A 9,365-nucleotide genomic window follows, 5' to 3' on the forward strand; every position below is an offset into this window, starting at 1 on the left:
GCCCTGATTCACCTCTGCCTTACTGCACCTTGCCAGAAGAATTCAAACCCCTGAAAATGAGAGTGATGTGTGCCTAGCACACTGCTGCATGAATAACTTCACTGACGTTTAAGGCGCAGAGCTGCTAGCAGGTGTAGGAAGGGTCTACAGTAACCAACTGTGGACATTTCCTGAATGACAGGAAAGGAGGGGATTACCCAAAGATGGAGAATTTGGTCAAGGCCAAACATACATTCCTTCATCTGCCCAAATAATTTTGTCATTCCCTCTGATACTTTCATTAGTAAGCAGAGCTTTACTTAGGTAGCATGAAGCTATTTTCAGAGCTCAGCCTGTCTGAGCTGAAGTCAGAGTGTAGCACTGTCACACTGAGAGCTGATAAGCAATGGGACCAAACAGTTGGATTTAAAGAATAATAGTAGTTGTAGTTAGAAGGGAGTCTCAGCTACTCAGCTGGCTTTGGTTTGGGTCCGGTATCCTACAGTCTCCTCCAGCAGCCACTGTGGAGAGAAAGGTGAAGGGAACAGAGTCTCAAGGAACTCCGCAAGAGGAAGAGATAACACTTTTCATGGTTTTCTGACAAGGGGTAATTTTCTGACATTGTCCTGCACATGTGAGTGCTGCAGGAGGCGGTCTTCAGTCTGAGCCTTCAGGAGGGTCAGTGCTGTGTTTCCTGCCAGACAGCAAAAGGATCTCTTACCTATTGTGATGTCATCTGCCCTGACTGAAAAGGTCTCTGGTAGGGAAGGCTCCTCCCCAGGGAGATTTTAAAGCCAAGGAGTTCACTGCATAGCTGTTCTGTTTGCCATAGAACTGCTCTGCAAATGAAGAGCACCTGTAAAGCTGACAAGGTGACCACTGTGTCATGATGAGGTTCTCGTCCATAATTCTGCATTATTTATATATCTGGGATGTAAAGTTCAGTACAAACGCGCATGACTCTTGGGTGGCTGGCAAAAAGGGCTCATGAGCAACCAGTCTCCCTTTCACCTCTGGATGGCCTTCAGAAAAGTAGACCATCCCAGCCTAGACTTGGCCAGGCAGGTAGGTTGTCCTGTTCAGTGATGGCCCAAGCTACTTCTGCCTCTTTGAAGATGCATAACTGAGGCTCTCTTTATCTGTGGTATTCTTCTGTCTTTCCTGCTGGATCCTTTACAACCTCTTTCCAGCCTCTTCTAGTCTAATTCTGTATTCCCTAGGCATTATGCAATAGGGACAAGGCCTCCTTCAGCAACCATCACCTTCATGCAAGGTGGTACAGATATTTTCCCATTTCATCTTCATTTTTTCAGTCATACTTTCCTGGAAAGCATTCATCCAGGACATAGGCTCACTGGATAGCATTCAACCAGCCTCACTTACAGAGCAGGAGGGACTGAATTCTTGTGATCAGCTGTGAGCAAACTACCTGTCTGCTGGTCTGTCTCCTCCTCCTTCTCCTTCTGCAGATTCTTTCTTCCTATGGTTTGTATCCACCACCAGAGAGCAGGCTCAAAATCTTGATTTCAGAGAAGACAATGAGAATTTTACTATGTGCCCTCAGTGAGGACGCATTTTTCACTCACTGAATTTCACGATCCTACTGAGCAAGGATTGGGTCATAAGTCAAGTAGAAATGGGTCATAATGATCTCAGTGCTATGGCCACCCCCTTATGGGAAACACAGTGCACCAACAGATCCGATTCTTTTTCTTCCTCCAGAGTCTACCCAAAAGTGAAGAAACCATATCACACTCATTAGCATGCTCTGTGTTCCCTGGGTCTCTGCCTGGCTGCCTAGACATGGACCCCAAAGGGACTTCTTTATCCTCATGATTTCATTTGTCGCCAGTTTGGAGCTGGGGCTGTTTTTTAACATCGGTTTGTACAATGGGGCCCTATGGATTGGGCACTAATTTGGAGGCTTCTGGCTGCTATTGTAATACACATAATAATAATAATAAAAAGCTTAAAAATCTACTTGAGAAAAAGTGAAGAATTTATTTGAATTAATGGAAAAAATCAAATACATTATTATATTCCTGTACTTATTTTGACAAAAAAAAAAAAAAAAAAAAAAAAGTGAATATAAAACCATTCCTGATTAGGCTTTTGTAACATTTTTTGTATGTAGAATTGTTTTAACAAAAAGTATTTTCCCTCCCCAGTATGTACCACAATAATGCACAAGCACATCCATGCACACACGTGGAACCAAACAGGAGCTCTCGTAGATCTGGTGTGGTAATGCTTTACTGCTGAGAACTGGGTGCTGATTCCAACTCGTTCCTGAAGTCTCCTCCAGCACAGCATGTATTTTTACAAGTCTTTCAGTCTGAGGATTCACAAGGTGCCTTATCTATGAGAAATAATCTAGGTGCTCTTGAAACTCAGCCACTTCAGGCTTGGAAAGGCAGCAGTAATTCTGCATATAACCGTAGGAAAACGAGGAGCAATAATTTGTTCAAGGGGCCTGGAGCAGCCCTACTTATTCTCTGGAAAACAATAGGGCATTAAAGATCAATATAGAAAATATGCAGTTAGTCTGTGTACTTTGCTATGTGTTCACACAGAGATTGGAAATCACTCTGCAAGGCTTACAGCATACCTGCGAATAGCATCACTAAAATGTTGTCATTTCTACTTGTCCATCCGGATTCCTTTCCTTTTATCATATTGATGGTATCTGAGCAATGACACCCCTGTGTCTATTGTAAAACAGAACCCTGTTGAAGGATGTCTTTGTGCAAATCAGGTCTTTAACAGAGCGGTAGCTTTACCCAGTATACCCCCATTCAAATTAGGCAGCAATGTCCCCTTACCACCACCCTTAAAAACCATCTACAACAATTGGAGAATTCGCTTCTGCCAGCACATGATATTGGACATGAGAAAAAGGCTGCAAATTCTTTGTGTGGAAAAGTTATTTCTGGAGTATGTAATAGACATTATTAATAGACACTTAATAATAGTCACTGGAAAATTGAAGTGTATTTGACCAAGCTGTGTGAGGTTTCTTGCAAGGAATACTGAACAACTCCAAACCTTACATGCTAGGTTTTCAAACCTCCTTCCAAATGGCTGTTGCTCTTTTCAGTCATCAGAAACACTTTGATGCTGACCTGAAAGGCACATGCTAGGGCAACCTGCCCGCAGAGCGCTGCTTGACAGCACTCTCACTTGGAGATGAGGGCACCAGAGAGCTCTGCCTGGCAGCATATGAGGATTCCCACCCCCTGCTCCCCGTGATGCTAAATACAAACGATTCCCATTCACCTTGGCTGAGTTGCAGTCGTATATCTGGAAAAATCAAACTGGTAATATTGTGGGAGTGGCAGTCATTGGTGAAGCAAGGGGCTTGTGATCCCAGGTGCTGATAGGAACGAGTCCCATTTCAGACCAAAAGGTAGTCGTGAAACCTCTCTTCCTCTTGCCTGGTGCTATCGTAATTTCCAGAATGAAGAATGAATTGTTGCTATACAATAAATGATTTATCTCAGGGCTCTGCCATGCCAGTTTACTCTGCCTTTGTGCTGCAGTGTCAATCACCTTGTTGAATGGGAAGGTTGAAGCAGAAAACCAAACACATACAAACAGCTCCTTAACAACCTTGTTTATTTAACCTGGTTCCGTGGTAAAAGGTACTACTTTACATATGATTGCTGAGTCCATGTTAGCAAGATGCTGTAAGGGGCGAATCAAAAAGCAGCATTCTTCCCCTCAGATCCAGAGGAGGAACTGCTGTTGTTTAAGTGGTGCTGCTGATCACACACAGTGTCCTTACCTGAGCAGATGGTGCAGGAGAAATTCCTCTCTCCTCTTCCTTTTTTTCCTGTTCTTGTAGAGGGTTTTATACCTTCTTACCTCCTCACTTTCACCATGTATGGGATGATTTCTTTGAGCTGAATATGTTACTTTCAGTCTTTGTTATGCCTTCAAACCCAGCAATCAAGGCTGCACTCCTCGATAGACAATGTACGGTTTTTGCACACACCTTCAAAGGCCTCTGCTGTCACCCAGTGTTTGTACCCTAGGGGGTCTCCATGAGGATCCCCTCCTTGACAGTCCCTGGCATATACCTGCAATTCCGATTGCTCTCACTTCGGTAAGTCTGGTTGCCCAGTTTTTCCTTCTTCAAGGCATCCAAGCTGGTTGTGGCTGCCAAGTGATTCTGTCATCTCTGCAGCAAGGTTTGTTAGCCCTCTGGTCTCGCCTTCAGACCATCTAGTCCTCTTGTCACGTTGTCAAACATTTGTTGTGGGGTTTTTTTGTAAAATGTGAGTGTACATGAGCACAAATATAGGGGAAAAAGTATTATTACAATTCTCTCTGGCTTATGAACAAGGCAATGACAGCATAACATTCAGGAACCATGTTGCGGTAGATGAGTATGCTAGAGTGTCCAATGGGATGTGTTTTAACACTGCTTTTTTAATTCTTCTTTTGGTTAGCCAGCTTATGGTTTCTTTGGTTTGGCTGAGGATTACCATAGCCCTTCTGGCTCATTCCTTAGCCTGCCTGACTACTTGATCAATCCTTGGACATTGCACTAGCTTTTACTTGCATCAAAGTTGACAGGTCTGTTGCATCATGTTTCCATTGGCAGTCTCAGATTTCTATACATTATATGCAGATGATCATACACAAAATTTCTCCTGGCTTCAGCTTCCCAGGAAACTGTTAGAAAGGTTCCCAATGAGGGAAAAGAAGCTCGGGAGCACTGGGGACCACCTGTACAAGCTGGACATATACAAGTCAAAGGGACTTGGCAGAATGCATCCAAGGCTGTCGAGAGGATTGGCCAACGTGACTGCAAAGCCACCTTCAACATCTTTGACAGGTCATGGAGTTCAGGGGAAGTCCCAGCTGACTGGAAAAGGGCAAATATTACAGCCATCTACAAAAAGGCGAAAAAAAAAGAAGATTTGGGAAATTACCGATGAGTCAGCCTCACTTGAGTCCCTTGAAAAATTATGGAACGGGTCCCTATGGAAGCTATTTCCAGGCATGAAGGAGAGGACGACAACTGAAAGACGCCAGCACATACCTCAGCTAACTCAGCCCTCTCCCACTGTCAGCAGTTCATTGTTTGCTTCATCATCATTTCCATAGAGACTTGGGATGCTGACCTTACTTGTGAAGATCAAGGCAAAGAAAGTATGAAGGAAAATCTTCAGGTTTTCCTCTGTCATTTATAACCAACTTGCCAACCCCACTCAGTGGTGGACCTACCTTTTCCTTGTCCTTCTGCTTGCTAACAAGCATACAGTATGTTAAGTACTTTCTTGCTACTCTTGACATCTCTTGCCAGTTTGAGCTCCAGCAGGGTTTAGCCTTTCTCTCTGCATCTCTGCGTGCCCGAGAGGTATTTCTATATTCTCCTTTGGAAGCCTGTTCCCTTTTCCATCTCTCTCATGTTCCTTTTTTTGCACCTCAGTTCTCTCAGTAGCTCACTGCTTAACCAGGCTGGTTTCTTGCTGTGCTGGCTCCTTTTCCTGCTTAGATGGATGGACTGCTCTTGTGCTTGGAGAAGGCTGTCTCTGAAAATCTCCCAATACTCCTGAACACCTTTGGCTTTTGCCAAGGCAGACTCTTCTGGGATACCTCCTAACAGCTCCCTGAGCAGGTTAAAATCTGCTCTTATGAAGTTCTGGGGCTTTATTCTTCTACTTGCTTTCTTCACACTCCTTAGGATGTTAAACTCTATGATCTTACCACTGCGGCCAAGGCTGCTGTTGTGGGTTCTTCAAGTGGTCTGAAGATTTCATCTGTTTCTCTTTGCCTGTCAGGTCATCTATCCAGGACACCCACCACAAGCACTCCCTTGATGGTGACACCTCTGATTTTGACCCAAAAGCACTCAGCTGACCTGTCCTCTTGCCCGTGTCCTCAAATCACTCTTTTACAGAGAGCATAACCCCTCCTCCTCTTCTACCTTTTATGTCTTTTCTCAAAAGCTTATAAGCTGTTGCTTTTCTTCTGATACAGCTATTTCCTCAGCCAGTCTTCTGAAATGACAGAAACAAACAATGTTTCAGCGAGTTTCCCACTGTTGTGTCTGGTTATAGGTCTGAAAGCCTGAGGATAATGTGCCTGAGGATGGGCCTTCAAATTTCCCACCCGTAGGAAGGGGAGGGTGAGAGGCAAGACCTGGAGCTGGTAAAGAGAGGAGAGGCTGAAAGAGCCATGCTCCCTCTTCTCACTGCCCTGTGGGAATGGGGGGACAAGATGGCAACTTGCTGCTGCTGGAGGGGACCCCTGCCCCTCTGGTGGAGGCAAGGTGGGCAGCAGCATCCTGGAGGCTCTACTACGCCCAGTGCCCAGCACAAGGTGTAACCCTGTGACAACTGGGTCCCCTCCCTCCCACAGGGGAAGAAGCAGCTGGCAAGTGATCCAGGGTTTCCATCAGATGAAATCAGCCCTGTGTGTCTCTCTCAAAACCAAAAAATCAGTATATACAAAATGAAGTGAAATTGGCCATTGGTAGCCACAGAAGAGACAAATCAGAAGGCAGCACATAAGGACCAACCATTTCAAATGCAGAAACGGCTGACCTAACAGCCTGTTCCTATTGATCTTCACCAGATTTTAATGGCAGGCTATTTAAACCAAGTCTCAATTATTTGAAGCACCATAAATGAGGATTTAGAACATGTTTTTCAGCATGCAGGCCTGCCATTACAGATCTCAATTATTTAGCCTCTATGAAGCAGCTTGCTTTCTTTCTTTATTCTCTTTGGTTTTGATCAGTTTATTTCTCTCTCTTTCAATGTTGTAGGCGCTTCTAAAGCACAGAAGTTCGTGCTCCCTGTGGGAAATAAAAAACACTGTTTCCCCAAGGACATTTGCTTTTTGCATCATTTCAGTTCCTCATTGGGGTTTTTTGCAAGCTTAGCTGGCGATAAATGAGCTAGACAACAGATGGTAGAGCTCATGCTATAACACAGAAAATGTTTCTTTAACAGGGGTGTCCACTTAAAAATGCAGCTGCCCGCTGGTGCACAGCCAAATTTCCTTCTGAGAACACCCTTTGAATGTATCGTAGAACGGGATGGATGCAAGCGCCTCTAATGATCGTCTCAGCAGGCTGCTCATAAATGTCTCCTGCAAGCCCTGTTCTTTTCATGCTCGCCCCATGGATCCAACTTGTCTGCTGGATAGGCAACACTTTGTGGATACGTTAGAAGCCTGTCCAGTTCATCATCTTCATTACACAAATAATCATTGCAAGGGGTTTGTCCCCTTTGTCTGAAACGATGCTCCAAATATGAAAGAGAAGCACATAAATCCACTTCAATGCTTAGGTTTTGTCAGTCAGGTCAGCCTGCTATATTTAAATGTTGATGCACATTAAGTCTGTTCTCTTCAAAGTCATGTTCTTTGTCAGGTCCCATTTGGGTCTACCACACTATATACTTTTATCTGCTCTGTAGTAAATTCTGCAGCTGGTGCTTTGTTGATGAAAAATACTAGAAATCAGTTAAATATTTTTGTTCTTCTTTAGAAAGAGACTGAACATGAGGAAAAACACAGTCAAGAATTCTGTTCTGTTCACCATTTTTAAAAGTCTTGAAGACTTGTTTGCTTTTGGATCTCCATGTTTTGCTGAGCAGTGACTTTGAGAGTAAGCACTCTTCCATGCCACCATTTTGCTCTCTCACAGCACTTTTTTTTTTTCTTTTGCCAGAGATGGCTGAAGGGCAGGATTGCCCTAAAGTGAAAATGGAGTGTATTTCTAAATAAAACGTGCAAGCGGTTCCTTTACTGAATGGACAGACACCCAAAGCTTTGCCCTGATTTATTGTGACCAGAATATGCCCGCTGCATGGATTGCAGTACCGCTGACATGAGTCTCTTGGAGTTCATGCAGATACACTAAACAATCCCAAACACAGCAACAACTTCATTAGCTCTCGTCTCAGTAACAGCAGCTGACTATGTTTCAAACAGCAAAGACATGCTTGGGCTTGGGGTACTTAGTTTTTTTCCTCTCTAGTTTTCTTTCCCTCTCCTAAGCTTATCATTCCTTTTTTGGTGTAAATACAAAGGTCACGGTTTTCAGTATGGTGGGTGACTAATTCTCATGTTTGAGTAATGTGATCAAAATGGAAACTTTTAAGTCCCAGTGTGGTATGTATTCCGTGCAGCCAGTGTGTATGAAAAATGCCTTTGTGGATGCTGGCTACCCTGAGCTGTGCCAGTATCATGTATGGTTGTGGACTTCTGACTGTGTGTGAGATCAGAGAAAATGCTTTTAACCTGACTGTGCTGTATAGAAATAAGCAGATTACTTCTGGCCATTGGGGTAGATGCACGTAACACCTTTAGCAGCCATGTAGAGGTGTATACATGTGAAATCGGACTGCGCCGAGTATTTAGGTAACTCCTCAAGCTTGGGATCAACCAAGCAATCCCTCCTGAAGCACTGTGGTGATGCCCATTGCTTTAGCTGGCCTTGTAGCGTACAAAGGTGCCACCACTGAGTCTTGCGGCTCAGGGCAGACAAGGCAGTACCTTGTGGTGTGCCCGTTGAGCCCCAGTCTTTGCGACCTTCCTCTGCCCACCTGGGAAGCTGCTATTTGGAAACAACCCAGACCTGGAGTCACTGCTGCCACCAGAGTGCTGGCACCAGTCTGCCCCGGTGCCCTGGCATGAGAGGTTTCTAGGCTAGCCCTGGCCCCCTCCGCTTCCCCAGCCTCCATCCCTAAGGCACGGTTATGTCAGTTTGGGAGGCAGGAGAACGGTGTGAAGAAAGGAAAAAAAAAAAAACCCAAACCACAGAACTCCGTCTCTTCTGACGACAGCCCAACAGACAGGCTCTGTGGTGCAGGTGTGAGGGTCCCGCCGTTCTCACGCTGTAGCCCGCGCACCGCGGCCCGCAGCCCGCCTTCCCTTCGCCGGCCCGCAGCCTCCGCAGGCCGCGCGGCCCGCCGGCACTGCCCGCCCGCCTCCCGCGGCCCGACCGCCCGCACGGCGCCGCTAGGGGGCGCCCCCGCCACGGGCCTGCGCGGCGCCGGCGGCAGCTGCCCGCCGCGGGAGGGACGGGACGGGAGGAGCGGGAGGCAGGTGGGGCGGCCGGGCGCTTCCACCCCAGCCTCCGGTCCGCGCCAGGCACGGCGCTGCCTCGCCGCTGAACAGCACCTGCAGGCGGGCCGGGCCGGGCCGGGCCGGGCCGAGCCAGGGCAGGGCAGGTGCAGGGCGCTGGGCCCAAGGGCCCCCTGCGCTGAGGCTGCGCCTCCGCCGGTGCGGCCTTCGGCAGCGGCCGCCTCGCCTCGCCCCGCCAAACCACCGCACAGGAATTCGCTATGAGACCTGCCGAACCGCAGAGTCAGAGAGGCCCCGGAGAGCCAGCCTGAAACTAGACGTAAAACATTGTGTAACCTAAC

Source organism: Athene noctua, chromosome 2 (genome assembly GCF_965140245.1).
Source record: "Athene noctua chromosome 2, bAthNoc1.hap1.1, whole genome shotgun sequence".
Lineage (NCBI taxonomy): Eukaryota > Metazoa > Chordata > Aves > Strigiformes > Strigidae > Athene > Athene noctua.